This window comes from Salvelinus sp. IW2-2015, linkage group LG14 (assembly GCF_002910315.2).
Source record: "Salvelinus sp. IW2-2015 linkage group LG14, ASM291031v2, whole genome shotgun sequence".
NCBI lineage: Eukaryota > Metazoa > Chordata > Actinopteri > Salmoniformes > Salmonidae > Salvelinus > Salvelinus sp. IW2-2015.
In genome coordinates, this window is record NC_036854.1 from 52,721,796 (window position 1) to 52,743,146 (window position 21,351).

At 41.7% G+C, this 21,351-nt stretch overlaps 1 protein-coding gene across 8 annotated transcripts in view; it reads left to right on the forward strand.

Annotated features, from left to right (window-relative positions):
- LOC111973582 (protein scribble homolog) overlaps positions 1–21,351 on the forward strand; it is a 132,521-nt gene that overhangs the window by 19,016 nt on the left and 92,154 nt on the right. The window lies entirely within an intron of this gene.

Here is a 21,351-nt window from a genome sequence, read left to right on the forward strand (position 1 = left end):
CAAGGGGCCGCTCCATAATGTTTGAAAAGCTAATCTATACAGCCTACTGTTATTTCATGTGGAAAAAACGAAGAGTAGGCTACCCAGTGCTCGCAAGACTGCCTCGAAGACATTAGTGCCATTAATAGGCTAGGATATTATACATGMAACAGACCTATGACTGAACACACACTTGCATCATCAGCAAAGAGACAGAGCAGGCAGGCCAGAGGGATAGAGAGAGAGGCAGAAGCATGCTCATATGTTTTGCTAATCTCTTAACTTGCATGCTTTGCAAATTCACCAAGTAGACTAAAGTTTGCCTCTTCCGCTCTGGTTTTATTTGAATTACACAACTTCCCCAGGCCTTTATAGCCTATGCTATAACACGGAAAATCAGGGGTGCATCTTTCGTTTTAGAAGTGGGGGGTGACAACCTGGCAGGGGGTCCTCCCTCAGATTTTTTKGGGGGGGCATCTGAAGCTCATTTCCTACATTTCTACTAGGGCTATCCCCGACAAAAAAATCTTGGTCCACCAAGAGAGGTCTTTTCTTTTGACCAATCGATTAAACCGTGTATTTTCCCATATAGACACACACTTTGTGTGTTAATAAAATCAAGTGCATTCGGAAAGTGGTCAGATCCATTTTCCACATTTTGTTACGTTACAGCCTTATTCTAAAAATGGATTAAATCATTTTTTAAAACATCAATCTACACACAATATCCCATAATGACAAAGCGAAAACAGGTTTTTAGAAATGTTTGCAAATTTATTAAAAAAACATACCTTATTTACATAAGTATTCAGACACTTTGCTATGAGACATGAAATTGAGCTCCGGTGCATCCTGTTTCCATTGATCATCCTTGCGATGTTTCTACATCTTGATTGGAGTCCACTTGTGGTGAATTCAATTTATTGGACATGATTTGGAAAGGCACACACCTGTCTATGTAAGGTCCCACAGTTGACAGTGCATGTCAGAGGAAAAAACGAAGCCATGAAGTCGAAGGAATTGTCCCTAGAGCTCCGAGACAGGATTGTGGCGAGGCACAGGTCTGGGAAGGGTACCAAACCATTTCTGCAGCATTGAAGGTCCCCAAGAACACAGTGGCCTCCATTTTTAATTCTTAAACGGAATAAGTTTGAACGCTCCAAGACTCTTCCTAGAGCTGGCCAAACTGAGCAATTGGGGGAGAAGGGCCTTGGTCAGGGAGGTGATCAAGAACCTGATGGTCATTCTGACAGAGCTCCAGMGTTCCTCTTGAGATTGGAGAACCTTCCAGAACGACCACTATTACTGCAGCACTCCACCAATCAGGCCTTTATGGTAGGGTGGCCAGACAGAAGCCATTCCTCAGTGAAAGGCACATGCCAGCCCGCTTGGAGTGTGCCAAAAGGCACCTAAACAACTCAGACCATGAGAAACAGGATTCGATGGTCTGATGAAACCAAGATTGAACTCTTTGACCTGAATGCCAAGTGTCACGTCTAGAGGAAACTTGGCATCATCCCTACAGTAAAGCATGGTGGTGGCAACATGCTGGGGAGGATGTTTTTCAGTGGCAGGGACTTTGAGACTAGTCAGGATCGAGGGRAAGATGACTGGAGCAAGGTACAGAGAGATCCTTGATGTAAATCTGCTCCAGAGCGCTCAGGTCCTCAGACTGGGGATAAGGTTCACCTTCCAACAGGAYAATGACCCTAAGCACACAGCCAAGACAATGCAGGAGTGACTTCGGGACAAGTCTCTGAATGTCCTTGAGTGGCCCAGCCAGAGCCTGGACTTGAACCTGATCGAACATCTCTGGAGACACCTGAAAATTGCTGTGCAGCAACGCTCCACATCCAACCTGACAGAGCTTGAGAGAATCTGCAGAGAAGAATGGGAGAAACTTCACAAATACAGTTGAAGTCAGAAGTTTACATACACCTTAGCCAACTACATTTAAACTCAGTTTTTCACAATTCCTGACATTTAATCCAAGTAAAAATTCCCTGTCTTTGGTCAGTTAGGATCACCACTTTATTTCAAGATTGTGAAATGTCAGAATAATAGTAGAGAATTATTTATTTCAGCTTTTATGTCTTTCATCACAGTGGGTCAGACATACACTCAATTAGTATTTGGTAGCATTGCCTTTAAATTGTTTAACTTTGGTCAAATCTTTCTGGTAGCCTTCCACAAGCTTCCCACAATAAGTTGGGTGAATTTTGGCCCATTCCTCCTGACAGAGCTGGTGTAMCTGAGTCAGGTTTGTAGGCCTCCTTGCTCGCGCACACATTTTCAGTTCTGCCCACAAATTTTCTATGGGATTGAGGTCAGGGCTTTGTGATRGCCACTCCAATACCTTGACTTTGTTGTCCTTCCACAAATTTGGAAGTATGTTTGGGGTCATTGTCCATTTGGAAGACCCATTTGCGACCAAGCTTGTAACTTCCTGACTGATGTCTTGAGATGTTGCTTCAATATATCCACATAATTTTCCTACCTCACGATGCCATCTATTTTGTGAAATGTACTAGTCCCTCCTGGAGCAAAGCACCCCCACAACATGATGCTGCCACCCCGCGCTTCACGGTTGGGATGGTGTTCTTTGGCTTGCAAGCCTCCCCCTTTTTCCTCCAAACATAACAATGGTCATTATGGCCAAACAGTTCTGTTTGTGTTTCATCAGACCAGAGGACATTTCTCCAATAAGTATGATCTTTGTCCCCATGCACAGTTGCAAACCGTGGTCTGGCTTTGTTTATGGCGGTTTTGGAGCAGTGGCTTCTTCCTTGCTGAGCGGCCTTTCAGGTTGTGTCGATATAGGACTCATTTTACTGTGGATATAGATACTTTTGTACCTTTTTCTTCCAGCATCTCCACAAGGTCCTTTGCTGCTGTTCTGGGATTGATTTGCRCTTTTTGCACCAAAGTACGTTCATCTCTAGGAGACAGCACGCGTCTCCTTCCTGAGCGGTATGTCGGCTGCGTGGTCCCATGGTGTTTATACTTGCGTACTATTGTTTGTACAGATGAACATGGTACCTTCAGGCGTTTGGAAATTGGATGAACCAGACTTGTGGAGGTCTCCAATTTGGCTGATTTCTTTTAATTTTCCCATGATGTCAAGCAAAGAGGCACTGAGTTTGAAGGTAGGCCTTGAAATGCATCCACAGGTACACCTCCAGTTAACTCAAATTATGTTGATTAGCCTATCATAAACTTCTAAAGCCATGACATAATTTTCTGGAATTTCCCAAGCTGTTTAAAGGGACAGTCAACTTAGTGTATGTAAACTTCTGACCCACTGGAATTGATACAGTGAATTATAAGTGAAATAATCTGTCTGTAAACAATTGCTGGGAAAATTACTCTTGTCATGCACAAAGTAGATGTCCTAACCGACTTGCCAAAACTCAAAACTACAGTTTGTTAATTAACAATACATTTGTGTAGTGGTTGAAAAATTAGTTTTAATGACTCCAACCTAAGTGTATGTAAACTTCCGACTTCAACTGTACATTCATAGTTTTTCAGTTAGGGATTTTTCTTATCGTGAAGGATCCCGTCTTCGTTTAAAGGCACAGAGGTATCCTAGCCACAGAGAGTCGGATGCTGAACCATAGAGATGGATTGAAGATATTGACTACTTTTTAAAATGGAAATGGCTTATTAAGACCATGTTGTCTCAGACGAGGCTTTTGTAGATAGAGGGGCTGCATTCCAAACACTTACGAGACCACACCCTCTCCCCTTATCCCTTAAATTAAGTGGACACTTCTGATGAAGTATCATGACGTCTGACGAGTTAACACTTGCAGGGCAAGGTGCGAGGGAGGATGGAAATAATTTTAAATGGGCCGCCCTTTGTCACTCGTTTGTCCCGCAACGGTGATGTTTTCAGCCACCAGTTGCTTGTGAGTGCTTTATATGCGCTACAGTCTACAGTACTTACATTAACTGTATAATTATTAATGCACACCTACTGTATGATAGCTAGCAAATTAATTAGTTAACTAACGTTAGCCTGCCTAGTTGGAACTTCTGAAGAAGGAAAATGTTTTATTTCTACAATTTCCAAAAGCTAACCAAACAAAAACATCATTACTTTTACAAGACGTGTTTGTGCCATCATGTGCATTAGTAGCACGATTTCTAACTTATTTACATTTGTTTTTACTTACACTCGTATGTTGACTTCTCCATTTTGACGATGAGGTTTTACATTTTGGTGGACTTTTTTAACAGATGTACAATCATCACAAATTTAATTATGGGGCGTTTCAGGCCCCGACGTGAACATAATTGTACACTCGCAAACTCGATCAAAAACGAGGGCTGAGGGGCTTACTTTGCGAACTTCCCCTTGTTTGGCTAATCGTTTGGACCGACGTCCAAGATGGTGACGGGGATTCCCCCAAGGGCATAAGGCGAGGGTAAGTGGACGAGGCTGTGTCTTCTATGAGTTTGAAACGCAGCCAGGCTCTCCAGTCTCTCTATGGTCTGAACCTCCAAGACATACCATTCACCCAGTCCATAGGAGCTGTCCTAGGGAGCTCAGCCAGCACAAACTGTGTCTGCAAGCCAGACTTTGTCCTTGGCCTCCAACAAAGTTACAACAAGCACATCTAAATCGGGAGCAGTTGTTTTATGGGGACAGGCAGTGTTTGTAATATCTGTGGACTACGTGATGGGGAGAACTTTTTTTTGTTCTAGTTTAACGCTGGATTCTGCCTTCGTCTTGATCTGAGTTTATGCCCTTGTGCTGTTTTGATTATATATATATATATATAAATAATCAGAGTATTACATGCCAACATGCGTCTTAGGTCATGGTATTAAGGAAAAGCCGTATCCACCACATTTTCATTTTCTGCAGCGCCATATCATTGTCTACATATTGTCTACATACATCGCATTTCTACTTTTGTGCAAGAAAATACTCTCTCTCCCCCTGGCTAGAAACTAGTTGCAGGTTTTAAAAATCACTTTTGAATGAAGAAAATGTTCCCCTGTGACGTCACAGAGAAGCATTTTTTTAAGSATGTTTATCATTTTAACCACAGATCAGAGAAATATATGTGGACACTGGTATGGTGCTGGAGATAATGAATCAGTTTGGAAAGTGGCTGAATTTTTTTATCCCGCTTTTTGTGAGTCGGCAGTGAGGTATCAGTGAGGTAATGTGATGAGCACTATTAGGGGTTAGAATCTGGGACTACTTGGTGTAGGCAGGGTGCATTCCTCCATGCAGGCCTGAGTCTGTCTGGGCTATGTGTAGCCTGCTGGGGGGGCTGCAGGGAGCCTGGGAATGTGGATGCTGCCTTCGAGCCACTGACACTCAGGCACATGATCCTGTGAGGCGGCCACTGCAACCTGGACACACAATGATTCTTTGTTCCTGTCCGAGGCCAGGATGGCACGTACACACACACCTTTAACTCTGAACATCAGCACTGGAATATCAGCTCAAGTCACACGCAATCACTACATGTCTCCATCAAGGCCATTGAGAATGTTCTTATTGGTTACAGTCATGAGCTGACCTAGAGTTGACCTAGTTCTGTGGGATTCTGGGTTGTACATAATGAGCAGCAGAGCTCTGCTACTCGAACCAAGTCCTATGGGCCCCCAACATTATACATCGGGTTAGGGCCGGGTAGGGCCTCTTTAAAAAAAATATATATATTTTTTTATATATATTTTTTTTAAATGTACTTTTATTTTTTTTAAGTTAAAAATTATTATCAATAACTAGGGCTCTGGTATCACTAAATTGACCATGAACTTTTTGAAGCTGAGCGCTTCATCGTGCTCTGCTGCGCAGTACATGTCATGGTATCAGAAGTGCTTCAACGTTATCAAACATAAAACCAGAACATTGTCTGAGTCCACAGGAGAGATTATTTTAACAAAAATAATAATATTCCTTGAGTTTTGTTGGAGTTTAAAATGACAAAGTAGCTAGTTTACTGCTTTCTGTCTCCCCATTGAGCAGAACAGTAAGCAGAGGCATTGCTATGGATACTCACACAAGCAGCGCAGGGGGCGTGGGACAGGCAGACGAGCAGCTAATGGATACTAATGGMGGAAGCTATTTCTGATTTTAGGTTTGGGCAGGGCCTTAAATTTGGCAGAGGCAATCGAGCCTGGGTAGGGTAGGGCCTGAACGTCGTGGGCATTGGTAGGGCTTAAAATTCATGCCCTTGCAGGATTCTAGCGCACAATACGTGTTAGTGAGACTCATAGGTTTGGGGTGAGGTATCTTAAAGTGCAACAGTAAYGTGAGGAGCTGATGACAATTATCACCATACAACTCTACCACCACAGCCACTCTCTCAAACCTTTTCTCTATTTGGCTACATATCTATGTGCATCTAATGGCTGTAATCTCTTCATTTGGCTGCCTATCAGATTCCTCTGGGATGATAAGCCTCTGGTTATGTCCCAAATGGCACCCTATTCCCTATATAGTGCACTACCTTTTACTGGGGACTTAGGGAATAAGGTACMATTTGGGAAACATGCATACTGTGTATTCAACGCTGGCTCAGCCGTAACTCTTAGGGTCTTTTGATCAGGGCACGAGTTGACAGCGGGCTGCCCGGACAGGAAGAGCCCCTGTGTTAAACAATGCCCGGGCAGGCAGCGCCAGGGTGACCGAGAGGGATCACACACGCATGCACGCACACACACACTGCTGCCTGTCTGTAGTGGCAGTTTGTCTGACTGACTAACGCAAACCGGATCCGGCCCGTCCAGGAATGAGCCAAACATCCTCAGCAGGCCAATAAACAATAGGGACGGGTGGCTTTGTGTCACGTCTGTGGGAACAACAGAGGGAGAGAGAGAGGGGGGGGGTTGGGGCTGTTGTCTTCTGTCCTGTCCACCTACTCCCTGACCTCCCCGTGTACACTTATTTATTCCTCTTGTGTGAGTGTGCAGTTGGAAGGTTTTGGTACTGGCRCTAAGCTCTCCAGAAGGCATAGTGAGAATGGACACATCCAGTCAGTTGTGCTTTTTCATATTTGTCCCATTGTGATCTGGGCTTATTAGGTTATTATAATAAWGAGTGGTCTAAAGCAGACTAGGTCTATAGGTGATGGCTAATTTGCAACAACAGCAATGTGCTGCAGTGTTAGTGATGATGGTGGAAAATGTTACATATAGCAATATTATTGAAGTTAAAATATATTTACACTTTTCAGTTTATTAGGTACACCCATCTAATACAGGGTCAGACCAACCTTTTGCCTTAGAACAACCTAAATTCTTCTGGGCATTGAAACAATTYGACCTAACGTGTGCCCTGAAAACATTCCCCACACCATTATACCACCGCCACCAGCCTGTACAGTTTAAATCAGGCAGGATGGGGCCATGGACTCATGCTGTTACGCCAAATCAGGACTCAACAACAGATTCTGTGCATCCAACTTTGTGGCAACAGTTTGGGGAAGGCCCTTTCCTGTTTCAGCATGACAATGCCCCAGTGCACAAAGCKAGGGCCATACAGAAATGGGTTGTTGAGATYGTTGTGGAAGAACTTGACTGGTCTGCGCAGAGCCCTGATATAGGCCGTTACGGTTTWTTCACTGTAATTATGGGCTCCCTAGTGGTTCAGCGGTCTATGGCACTAATCCCTAGTTAGCTAGCCAGCTAACTAGGGWTTAGCAGTAGTGGCTAACACAAGTTAGCATAACTTGTCTACGAAATACAAATTAGCTGTTTGCAGTTGTAAGAAACACMACTAGTATATTGTAATTATAGAACGCTTGTGGATTTGTATTAAGATCAAAGTGGAAACAACATCGCTGTCATCAACATTGTTATATGTGCTGCATTGACCATGCAGACTGAACGAAAGTCTCGTGGTCAAGCAACAACAAACGCGCTCCTTGAGTAACGGGGTGGGACTAGGGCTGTGTGGAAAGCGGCATGGAGAGAGCTGAGAGGGATGACTCAAGTAGCGGCGCAAACTATAAAAATGGACGTTACATACGGCGTATCACATTTAACAAACCAAACATTTTAATACCGTTATAGAAGGTAAAGTAAAAACCCAAACCGGTCCGTGCATAAATACTGGTGTGTGTATATAGTAAAATACGATATACCGCCCAGYCCTATGCTCTTGTCTCTCTGCAGAAGCAGTATAGAGAGCAATATGTTTGGAACATCAAATCACATTAAAATCACAGTATCGAATCACAATAGTTTCCATATAGAATCGTGAGAATTGTAATACAAATCCTATCATGAGGTCCCTGGCAATTCCCAGCCTTAGTTCAGGGCACTATGCTGACCTTTTTTAAAGTAGCACGTGTGTGCCTAAGTTTAAAAAAAACACATACATTTAGAAGCACAATGAAAAGTATTTGAGGTAATACATTCACATTTTTCTAGGCTCACTGGTGCTCCTAATTTAAAATTCCAGGTTGCACAGCAAAACGTTGAAGCTCATATATAAGTAAAATGGTTGTACTGTAGACCCTGTAGATGTTAGACGGGTTAAAAAATAACTTTCCCTGTCTTTCTGTCATTTATTGTCATGTCCAGCCCCACCCCCCATCAAACAGGAGCTCACATGTTAAGTAGAGCGGCAAGAGGTCTAGCGGTTTAGAGTGTTGGGTCAGTAACCGGAAGGTTGCCGGTTTGAATCCTTGCGTCGACTAGGTGAAAAATTTGTCTGTGACTTAGAACAAAGCACTTATTTCTCCTGTAAGTCGCTCTGGATAAGAGCGCCTGCTAAATGACTAAACTGTTAAGTGTTTTCATTGTCAGTGTTGGTGTTGATTTTGTCCATGTAGCAGAAATCCCTTTGACGTGGCAGTTTTCCATCAAGCGTGTTTGTGTGCTCACTTTGCTCACTCATTTTTCTTTTCAAGGCAATGCAGTGTTGAGGTATTGTACATTAGCTAATTGCTAGCATTGGTTGTGGAGTATTTGCGTTCTATCTATTTGTGTCCCTGAAACCAATAGGACACAGATAAAAAAAGATTAAGGCCATGTGCATTGGAATTCTAAATACATGCACCTTGCTGTTCATTTAAATTTGGCTTGGAATGCAAATCTCTGTACTAGGACTCATGTTACACATGTGCTTGTGTGCGTTTGCATGTGAAAGCCACTTGATGCAGCTAATCTGTCTATTTACAGGTGTCCAGTCTGTCCAGTCCTGCGCTGGGCTCTACAATGCGACCATTTTACTCATATATATATACCTAAAAAAAAAATGAAATTTGGATTTAGGTGCACCAGTGCGCCATTAAAACATTTGGATTCTAGCTTTATTACCTGAAATATTTTTCATTGTGTGCGCCTGGATTTTTCAATTTAGGCGCACACATGCTCCTTGTAATTTTTTAAATTTTTTTTAAAGTCAGCGTATAGTTTGTGTCCCAAATACTATTCCCTTTACAGTGCACTTCTTTTTACGAGTCTTATGGGCACTAAATAGGGATTTTTAAAATTTATTTAACCTTTTATTTAACTAGGCAAGTCAGTTAAGAACAAATTCTTATTTTCAATGACTGCCTAGGAACAGTGGGTTAACTGCCTTGTTCAGGTGCAGAAAGTCMGATTTTTACCTTGCCAGCTCGGGGATTCGATCTTGCAAYCTTTCGGTTACTAGTCCAACGCTCTAACCACTAGGCTACCTGCCACCCCAATAGGGTGTCATTTGTGACGCAACTTCTGATAGAGGAACACCAGGCTGGATTACCTGCCTATTTTTAACCCGCTGGAAAAATATTTAGTATAGAGCACTGATTGAGCACATATCTGCCAGAGATGCTTTGGTTTACAAATCCATCGATTTGCAGTAGTGGAAAAAGTACCCAGTTCTCATACTTGAGTACAAGTTAAGATACTTTAATAGAAAATGACTCAAGTAAAAGTGAAAATCACCCAGTAAAATAATACTTGAGTAAAAGTCTAAAAGTATTTGTTTATATATCTAAAGTATCAAAGTACATGTATTTGCTAAAATATACTTAACTATCAAAAATAAAAGGATAAATCATTTCAAATTCCCAATATTAAGCAAACCAGACTGCACCATTTTTAAAATGTACGTATAGCCAGGTGCACACCAACACTCAGACATAATTTAACAAAGCAGGTGTGTTTAGTGAGTCCGTCAGATCAGAGGCAGCAGGGATGACCAGGGGTGTTCTCTTGATAAGTGCTTGAATTGGACCATTTTCCTGTCCTGCTAAGCATTCAAAATGTAACAAGTACTTTTGGGTGTCAGGGAAAATGTAGGGAGTAAAATTAATTATTTTCTTTATGTATGTAGTAAAGTAAAAGTTGTCAAATATCAATATTTAAGTACAGATACCTAAACTTTTTTTGACTTTATTGTATTTTTACTGAAGTGCTGTACACCACTGCCTATTTGTATTCTGAGTCAGCATTTAGGCTAGGCTACATTATTGTTTACTGTCTAATCATTTTGAAGCATTAAAACTTAACAAGTGTGAAAATCTAGGCGACATTTTGTGGCAGATTTTTAGGCCTATTATCTTTATCTGAAACCAAACCCTATTCTGGAGCTGACTGAGGGTCATTTCCATGTAAAAGGACCATGAGCACCCACGTGAGGTTCATAAGACCAAGTCAAAGTGGGTGTCAAATGAAAGCAGAGACTATATCTTTTTTTAAATTAAGGCATATAAACGCAACACGTAAAGTGTTTGTCCCATGTTTCATGAGCTGAAATAAAAAATCCTGTACAAAAAACGTATTCTCTCAAATTGTGTACACATTTGATTATATCCCTGTTAGTGAGCATTTCTCTTTTGCCAAGATAATCCATCTACCTGACAAGTGTGGCATATCAAGAAGCTGATTAAACAGCATGATCAGTACACAGGGACACCTTGTGCTGGGGACAATAAAATACAAATTTAAAATGTGCTGCACCCCTACCCAGTCATGTGAAATCCATAGATTAGAGCCTAATTTATTTATTTCAATTGATGATTTCCTTATACGAACGGCAACTCGGTAACATCTTTTAAATTGTTGCGTTTATATTTTTGTTCGGTGTAAGTCGAAAAGGTACATTGACTGGGGAAAAAATGTGGGCTTGTGGCAGCTGAATAAAATATTTGTAACCCACCAATTCCATTTGGTCTTTGATATACTGAATCAGCAAATAATTAAAAAAGGCAAACTATTTGGTTGTGATGTTGCAATTTATAGGCTACGTCAAGGTTGGTCAACCATCCTCCAGGACAGCTAATGGGTGTGCACGCTTTTATTCCAGTCCCCCTCTAACAATCCATATTTTAGAAATTAGCTGCTCAACTCGACCTTGTGTGTTTTGAGCGGGGCTTGATCAAAGCTTTTACACCCCGTAGGTCTCCAGTCTGAGGGTTGACCACGTGCTTTGTATAGTTGCCTAACATGTACTACTTTGAGGGGTGTTAGGTGCCTTGCACAACATCAGGAGATGGTACATGGGATCAGAGAGCAGCCTCCCAGTGTCGATACCACATTACACACACTTTTTTATACGTTCATAGAGACGCCACCAATTGTTGGTCATGGAAATTTGGTTAAAAGTCATGGAGAGGTAATGGAAAAGTCATGATATTCCATCTGTCAAAATGTGTATGAACCCTGGCCTTGGTATAGGCTCTAAGAATAAGTATTCTATGATGTCGCGCACCTATTGCACAGCAATCGTCTACCCGACCCATACTGTCAAACATTTAAAATTACTTTTGAGCATGGATAAATGGTAGCCTGATATTTGTTGTGTAGAGTGAATAAACCAATCATGTCATGCAATATGATTATGATTTTGGCCTGTATAATGAAAGTGAAAGAACTATATTGGGYGACATGCTGTATTTGGATATCCTTRCCAACGGCAAATGCATCCGCTTTAACATTAAGCCAACGTTTAGTTTTTATTAGCCTACCATTATTAAAATTCCCGTGAATCAAACACCTCCATTTATATTTGCTTGCAGTACAGTTGATCAACCACTAAGTTGTGGATACGCATGGTCTGACATTTGCGTGGAGATACGCACACTATTCCGTCATGTTCAAAATGGATAAATGCCAACCGTTGCGGGAAGATTATCGCACGCAAGGTTGTCTTTTTTTTGTACCCAGGCACCATTGATAAATGAGGACACTGCCCTGCAAAGCCTGCTTGTTTTATTAAAGATCAACACACACAGGGAAGGACAACACGTGCTGTTCTGTTCTCTGAGGGCCAGGGGCCTGCCTTAATACTAGCAGGGGAAACCTAGATTGCGTCCCAAATGGCACCCCATTTCGTATATAGTGCACTACTTTTGACCGATTTCCTTATAGGAACGGCAACTCAGGAAAATCTTTWWAATTGTTGCGTTTCTATTTTTGTTCGGTGTAAGACAAAAATATTACTAAACTAGAAAAGGTACATTGAATGAARAAAAAAAAAGTGGGCTTGTGGCAGCTGAATAAAAATAGGCTCAGCGAACGAGTAACACAGTAGGCTCATCATGACTATGCAATAAATGGTACAGCATGTTCTGTGAAATCAGCTCACTCTGAGTCTGAACAATGAGAGCCCCTATGAAAACATCAGACCAGCGGTGGCGACTCTCGCTCTTATCAGTGTTTCGTACTCAACRTCGGTACTATAAAGGCACCCTACAGTATGGCTTATGGGCCCTGGTCAAAAGTAGTGCACTATAAAGGGGATATTGCCATTTGGAACGCAGCTGTTGTTGTAGGTGCAGCAGTGTTTGTAGTGCTTGRAAGAGGAGTGGATAGTGAGGGAGAGGAAGAATTCATTGTCAGCATTGAGGACACGTTCACACGGGTGTGGGAGTATGGTTTATGTAGCTAGCTAGCTAGCTAGCAGCCTGTAGCCACCAACACACAGGTCTATGGGGCTTTGGCTGGCTCTCTGTASTCCTCTGATCCAGTATTCTAGTCAGAGACTAGGGTCCTATTCACTAGGCGCAAAAAGGATGCAACCCGACCTGAAATGGGGAGGAACTACCTGAACTTGTCCAATAAAATAATACTTTTTGGTTTTCTGTTCCAAAGCGTTTTGCTACGGTGTGTACKAATGAATAGGATCCCCCCTCAGCACCTAACAAGTGGGATGGTTCACTAGAATAGCACAGCACATTGAGCATTACAGACAGGTTTGCCCTGTTAGCTCTGCTCTGGCCAGGCCAATAACCTTCCCTCTGTCCACCTATAGAGCCACTGTAGTTTGGGCTGAACATGTTTGTTTACCCGACCTGACATGTGGTGTTTGAAATCATGCTTCTAAAGAGAACAATTTCAACAATTGCAAAAGTGTACAGATTTCTCTTTCTCAGGGATGCAAATTAGTCACCTTTTCAGATAAATTCGCCGTTGAATCCAAAATAGGTAACCTACGTGATTCGTGTAGATCCGATGAGAAAAGTTTGGGTGTGGGGGCTTTGGTTCACTACTGGCTGTAAGCGAAAGAGTGATGCGCATTTGGAGCAATACTGGCAGTATCCAAGTCTCAGCCAATCGTTCACAGAACAACAGAATGCAGCACCTGACTCAAGAGAGAAAAGACAACCAACTTGCTAGTTACAGCATCAGCGCGCGCTCTGAAACAGTCGGAGATGGAAAGGCAGTTTGCCAGTTACAGTTGCGAGTTCAATGAATATAACAAGAGGTAGATGAGAAGCTTCACCACGGAGACAGGGTGAGAAGGTGATGAAGCAAACTAAATGGCTGTAACAAAATAAATGCATTTGATACGTTTGAGGTGAAGAGAGCAAGTGTGGTGGAACAAGAATTGTTTAGCATTGTTAAGTACAGTTTGAAGTTTACATACATCTTAGCCAAATACATTAAACTCAGTTTGTCACAATTCCTGACATTTAATCTAGTAAAAATTCCTGTTTTGGTCAGTTAGGATCACGACTTTATTTTAAGAATGTGAAATGTCAAAATAATAGTAGAGATGATTTATTCAGCTTTATTTCTTTCATCACACTCCCAGTGGGTCAGAAGTTTACAACATCAATTAGTATTTGGTAGCATTGCCTTTAAATTGTTTAACTTGGGTCAAACGTTTCGGGTAGCCTTCCACAAGCTTCCCACAATAATTGGGGAATTTTGGCCCATTCCTCCTGACAGAGCTGGTGTAACGAGTCAGGTTTGTAGGCCTCCTTGCTCGCACACCCTTTTCAGTTCTGGCCACAAATTGTCTAAGGTTTAGGTTAGCGCTTTTGATGGCCACTGAATACCTGACTTTGTTGTCCTTAAGCCATTTTGCCACAACTTTGGAAGAGTTTCCATTTGGAAGACCATTTGCGACCAAGCTTTAACTTCCTGACTGATGTCTTGAGATGTTGCTTCAATATATCCACACAATTTCTACCTCATGATGCCATCTATTTTGTGAAGTGCACCAGTCCCTCCTACACAAAGCACCCCCACAACATGATGCTGCCACCCCGTGCTTCACGGTTGGGATGATGTTTTCGGCTTGCAAGCCTCCCCCTTTTTCCTCCAACATAATGATGGTCATTATGGCCAAACATTCTATTTGTGTTTCATCAGACCAGAGGACATTTCTCCAAAAAGTATGATCTTTGTCCCCATGCGCAGTTGCAGACTAGTCTGGCTTTTTATGGTGGTTTGGAGCATGGCTTCTTCTCTGCTGAGTGGCCTTTCAGGTTATGTCGATATAGGACTCGTTTTACTGTGGATTAGATACTTTTGTACCTATTTCCTCCATTATCTTCACAAAGTCCTTTGCTGCTGTTCTGGGATTTGATTTGCACAAAGTACGTTCATCTCTAGGAGACAGAACGCGTCTCCTTCCTGAGCGGTATGACGCTGCGTGGTCCCATGTGTTTATACTTGCGTACTATGTTTGTACAGATGAACGTGGCACCTTCAGGCGTTTGGAAATTGCTCCAAGGATGAACCAGATTTTTTTTCTTCTGAGATCTTGGCTGATTTTTTTTGATTTCCATGATGTCAAGCAAAGAGGCACTGAGTTTGAAGGTAGGCCTTGAATACATCCACAGTACACCTCCAATTGATGTCAATAGGCCTATCAGCATTTCACGTTGGATGAAAAGCATACCCAAATTCAACTGCAGCTACTCATCCCCAGAAGGTAAGATTGCATATTGTTAGTAGATTGGATAGAAAACACTCTGAAGTTTCTAAAACTGTTGAATCATGTTTGAATCATGTCTGTGAGTATAACAGAACTTATTTAGCAGCGAAACTCGAGGACAAACCATTCAGAATATTTCCCTCTACCGCTTCCACTGGATGACAACAGTCTTTAGAAATTGGTTGAGGTTTTTTCCTTTGTGTAATGAAGAAGTACGGCCATTTTGAACTAGGTCACTGGAAGTGTCTTGTTTGTTAGAGGTGCATGACCAGAAGGCTAGCTACAGTTTGTTTTAATCCTGTATTGAACACAGATCATTCCGTCTTCAATTTTATCGATTTATTACGTAAAAATACCTAAAGTTGTATTACAAAAGTAGGTTGAAATGTTTTGGCAAGTTTACAGGTAACTTTTGAGATATTTTGTAGCACGTTTGCAATTTGGAACCGGTGTTTTTCTGGATCAAACGCGCCAAATAAATGACATTTTGGATATATATCGACGGAATTAATCGAACAAAAGGACCATTTTTGACGTTTATGTGACATATTGGAGTGCCAACAACAGAAAGCTCGTCAAAGGTAAGGCATAATTATATTTTTATTTCTGTGTTTTGTGTCACGCCTGCAGGGTTGAAATATGCTTCTCTCTCTTTTTACTCTGTTGCTATCCTCAGAAAAAGCATTGTTTGCTTTCGCCGAAAAGCCTATTTGAATTCTGACATGTTGGCTGGATTCACAACTAGTGTAGCTTTAATTTGGTATCTTTCATGTGTGATTTAATGAAACTTTGATTTTTATAGTAATTATTTGAATATGGCGCTCTGCATTTTCTCTGGCTTTTGGCCAAGTGAGACAGTAGCGTCCCTCTAAACTCAGATTTTATATATAAATATGAACTTTACCAAACAAAACATACATGTATTGTGTAACATGAAGTCCTATGAGTGTCATCTGATGAAGATCATCAAAGGTTAGTGATGAATTTTATCTCTATTTCTGCTTTTTGTTACTCCTCTCTTTGGCTGGAAAAATGGCTGTGTTTTCTGTGGCTATGTACTGACCTAACATAATCGTTTGTGTGTTTGCCGTAAATCATTTTTGAAATCAGACATGTTGGCTGGATTCACAACAAGTGTAGCTTTATTTGGTGTCTTTCATGTGTGATTTCATGAAAGTTTAATTTTTAATAGTATATATTTTGAATTTGGCGCTCTGCATTTTACTGGCTTTTGGCCAAGTGGGACGTTAGCGTCCCACATATCCCAGAGAAGTTAACTGGTATACGACTCCCTGTCGTTTCTCAAGTTATAAAGTTAACGTTACTGTTAGTTGCTTACTGGACCCTGGCAATATGTATGAAATGTTAACTAATCTATGAACTAATGTTTTCGCTCTACGGTAGGGTGTTAATTTCAGAAGGAGAGAATTAGGTGAAAATGAGGCGTTGCTTGTTAAACAAGTGGATTCAGGGTCTGGTGTAGCTGGGCCTGGGTTAAGCTGGATGCCATATAGAGGTCAAAGGAACAAAACACACTTTCCCTCTTTCTCACTTTTTCAATAGTCAGTGGATGAAGGGGGGTATGCCAGGTGTACCTTCTGCCTGAAAGAGAGAAATTATGTCAACAAAGGGTCTAATGCTGTGCTGGCACATTGTAGAACAGATGTCCACAGGTAGAAAGTGTACAATGTAATAGCGTGCAGTTTAGCCCAAAGATATTGCTTTGTTTGTGTTGAACTTGACAGAACACATGTGTGAGTGAGGGTGGATTACACATTTTTTACTCAGTGAACGTTATTTATGTACACATGTAGCCTTGTGCACTCGATGTCTACTATAGTGTCTCTATAATAGAGCAAAAATATAATGCCTGTATGTTTCATTCTATTTCTATTTTAAGACGTTTTTTTCCAAGTGCAATATTTAGATTTGTGTGTGGTCACAAGCGTTCTGTCATGGCTAACTGCAATATTAGTGTATTTTTTTTTTCTCAAGACATTTTATTTTACCTTTATTTAACAAGGCAAGTCAGTTAAGAAGAAATTCTTATTTCAATGACGGCCTAGGAACACGGGTTAATTGCCTTGTTCAGGGGCAGAAACGGACAGATATTTACCTTGTCAGCTCGGGGATTGGATCTTGCGACCTTTCGGTTACTAGTGCAACGCTCTAACCACTAGGCTACCTGCCGCCCCAAATGTGTMATTTGCAGTAAAGTCTAGGCAACAAATAACATTTGATTGCTTTGCATTTTTAGCTGTGTGGAAGGTTCACATTAACCACTTTTTATGTTATACACAGACTGATCAAATTCTTTGTTGTTTAATTAGTTAACCTGCATTTACCCCTAGCAGGGATTTTTTGCATGTTTCAGTGCAAAAAAAAAGTGTCACCTTTTTTGGGCCCTCACAAGTTTGCATCCCTGCTTTCTCCACCGCCATCAGAACGGGGTATCCGTCTGTAGTAGTATGTCCCCTGCAGGTAGTGCAAGTGCTGCTGACTTTTGTACTTGGCTCTGTGTTGTGTTGACTCATGACTGGGTGACTTGGCAGAGATCAAAGAGATTTACGGGACAGGTGCTAGCCAGAGGGCAGTTGCAGCTGTAACCACAATCACCCAGGCAGCTCTCGGTGTGGTCCAGCTAGCTAACCACTGCAGGTGGCCTGAAAGAAGTGCTTAGGAGTTCTGTGTACTAACAATTTTGTATAAACACATTCGTTTTCCATTCTAAATTTAAATCCGCTGCTGATGGAGCTCTCAAGCTGGGCCTATGAGCTGGAGTGGTCTGAGCTGACTTCTCGTGTGTGTAAATTATATGTATGTAGGTACCTGAACTGAGCCATAAGGGAAACTGGGCATTTACCACCGCACTGTTTGATTTTTTTTACCTCCACTTTTGATCTGAAATCACCATCACCCGCTTATTTGTCATTTTTGCAGATCCAAAATGTTTGAGCGAGTAGTGTATGAATATTTATCATAAAATTAGCTATGACATAGCCGATGAATATATATCACAACTTTGGATTTCATCGAATGGTTGAGACCGTTTGTAAGTTTTATGGAGCGAACGTTTCTTCTCCTCCCGCTTCGAAGGTGCATTGTGGGTAGCAAAAGCGATTGCTGTCCTCGGTTATGAAATCATCAAGTTTACCTCGTGTACCTAAAAAATGACCATATACACGGATGCTTTAACGCAAAACTACCAAAACTATTTCTAATACAAATTGAATCTAACCTACGCAATGTAACGATCAGCAGGTAGGCTATGGCCAGATGAGTTGTCTCGGGCTGTAGCTTAGGCTACTTTATTCTGGTAAAACACAATTTAACAGCACATTTGATAACAACCTAGCAWGTTAAATTAGTCACTCAACTAACTAGTCATTTGACAAACATTCGAATACTGAAGGTGTTGGTCAGCGTTGCAAGCAGCGTACCACAGGACGCAGTTTGACTAGGCTGCTGATATTGCATGGGTTGTTCGGTATGCACAATTACTTGTAGATGAATGACTGTCAACACAGTTACAATGCTTAGTTCGACACTGAAGGAGAGGACTCATCAGTTGTCACAAAATATTAGGTGTTTTYGGAACTTTTAATCGATTTTCTGACCGACTCATGCTATATTTGAATCCAAGATGGCGTAGCAGTCGGACGTGTGTTTGTATTGTCCTGTATTGTCCTGTCGCGTGTAAATAGTAAATAGTCTTCGTATTTTTCGTATACATTTCGTATATATTTTAATTTCACTTTCCATCTAGGAACTGAATATACATTCCTACATTCCGCCTCACCCAATGTGGTACGGACCTGCTATTTTTTTATACTTTAGAACCGTAACCCCAATCAGAAGCTAGCCAGATAACTAGCTACTTAACCGTTCCTCTGCCTCAAACAACCCCCCCCCCCCACCACACACACACACATCCCTGTGTGTCAGTAAGTGCAGGTGTGTATGTGTATAATCTACTGTACACATGGGTCCACAAACAAACCTGTTGTATTTGTTAACACAATACGGCATGTGCATTTCATTTAAGACAGCGTATCTATAATCACATTAGCCATGTCACACATCGTGCACATCTCGGCACGCGATCCTCAGGCTACACAAACTGAAACATGGCCACAGAGGGCAATCAGGCCACTGTGTGTGTGTGTGTGTGTGTGTGTGTGTGTTGTGTGTGTGTGTGTGTATATATATTATATATAGTGGGGAGAACAAGTATTTGATACACTGCCGATTTTGCAGGTTTTCCTACTTACAAAGCATGTAGAGGTCTGTCATTTTTATCATAGGTACACTTCAACTGTGAGAGACGGAATCTAAAACAAAAATCCAGAAAATCACATTGTATGATTTTTAAGTAATTCATTTGCATTTTATTGCATGACATAACTATTTGATCACCTACCAACCAGTAAGATTCCGGCTCTCACAGACCTGTTAGTTTTTCTTTAAGAAGCCCTCCTGTTCTCCACTCATTACCTGTATTAACTGCAGCTGTTTGAACTCGTTACCTGTATAAAAGACACCTGTCCAACAACTCAATCAAACAGACTCCAACCTCTCCACATGGCCAAGACCAGAGAGCTGTGTAAGGACATCAGGGCTAAAATTGTAGACCTGCACAAGGCTGGGATGGGCTACAGGACAATAGGCAAGCAGCTTGGTGAGAAGGCAACAACTGTTGGGCAATTATTAGAAAATGGAAGAAGTTCAAGATGACGGTCAATCACCCTCGGTCTGGGGCCCAATGCAAGATTTCACCTCGGGGGGCATCAATGATCATGAGGAAGGTGAGGGATCAGCCCAGAACTACACGGCAGGACCTGGTCAATGACCTGAAGAGAGCTGGGACCACAGTCTCAAAGAAACCTTAGTAACACACTACGCCGTCATGGATTAAAATCCTGCAGCGCACGCAAGGTCCCCCTGCTCAAGCCAGCGCATGTCCAGGCCCGTCTGAAGTTTGCCAATGACCATCTGGATGATCCAGAGGAGGAATGGGAGAAGGTCATGTGGTCTGATGAGACAAAATAGAGCTTTTTGGTCTAAACTCCACTCGCCGTGTTTAGAGGAAGAAGAGGATGAGTACAACCCCAAGAACACCATCCCAACCGTGAAGCATGGAGGTGGAAACATCATTCTTTGGGGATACTTTTCTGCAAAGGGGACAGGACGACTGCACCGTATTGAGGGGAGGATGGTGGGGCCATGTATCGCGAGATCTTGGCCAACAACCTCCTTCCCTCAGTAAGAGCATTGAAGATGGGTCGTGGCTGGGTCTTCCAGCATGCAACGACCCGAAACACACAGCCAGGGCAACTAAGGAGTGGCTCCGTGAACAGCACCTCAAGGTCCTGGAGTGGCCTAGCCAGTCTCCAGACCTGAACCCAATAGAAAATCTTTGGAGGGAGCTGAAAGTCCGTATTTCCCAGCGAACGCCCCGAAACCTGAAGGATCTGGAGAAGGTCTATATGGAGGAGTGGGCCAAAATCCCTGCTGCAGTGTGTGCAAACCTGGTCAAGAACTACAGGAAACGTATGATCTCTAATTGCAAAGGTTCCTGTACCAAATATTAAGTTCTGCTTTCTGATGTATCAAATACTTATGTCATGCAATAAAATGCTAATTAATTACTTAAAAATCATACATGTGATATTCTGGATTTTTGTTTTAGATTCCGTCTCACAGTTGAAGTGTACCTATGATAGAAATTACAGACCTCTACATGCTTTGTAAGTAGGAAAACCTGCAAAATCGGCAGTGTATCAAATACTTGCTCTCCCCACTGTATATACACACAGTCTGTACTAAGGATGTAACGATTCACATCGGTCCCCGGTTCAAATGTTTAGATGAGTGCATCGGTCCGCGGGACCCCAAACCGATCCAAATATTTATTTATTTTATTTTTTTATTTTATTTTATTTCACCTTTATTTAACCAGGTAGGCTAGTTGAGAACAATTTCTCATTTGCAACTGCGACCTGGCCAAGATAAAGCATAGCAGTGTGAACAGACAACACAGAGTTACACATGGAGTAAACAATAAACAAGTCAATAACATGGTAGAAAAAAGAGAATCTATATACAATGTGTGCAAAAGGCATGAGGTAGGCAATAAATCGAATAATTACAATTTAGCAGATTAACACTGTAGTGATAAATCATCAGATGATCATGAGCAAGAAGAGATACTGGTGTGCAAAAGAGCAGAAAAGTAAATAAATATA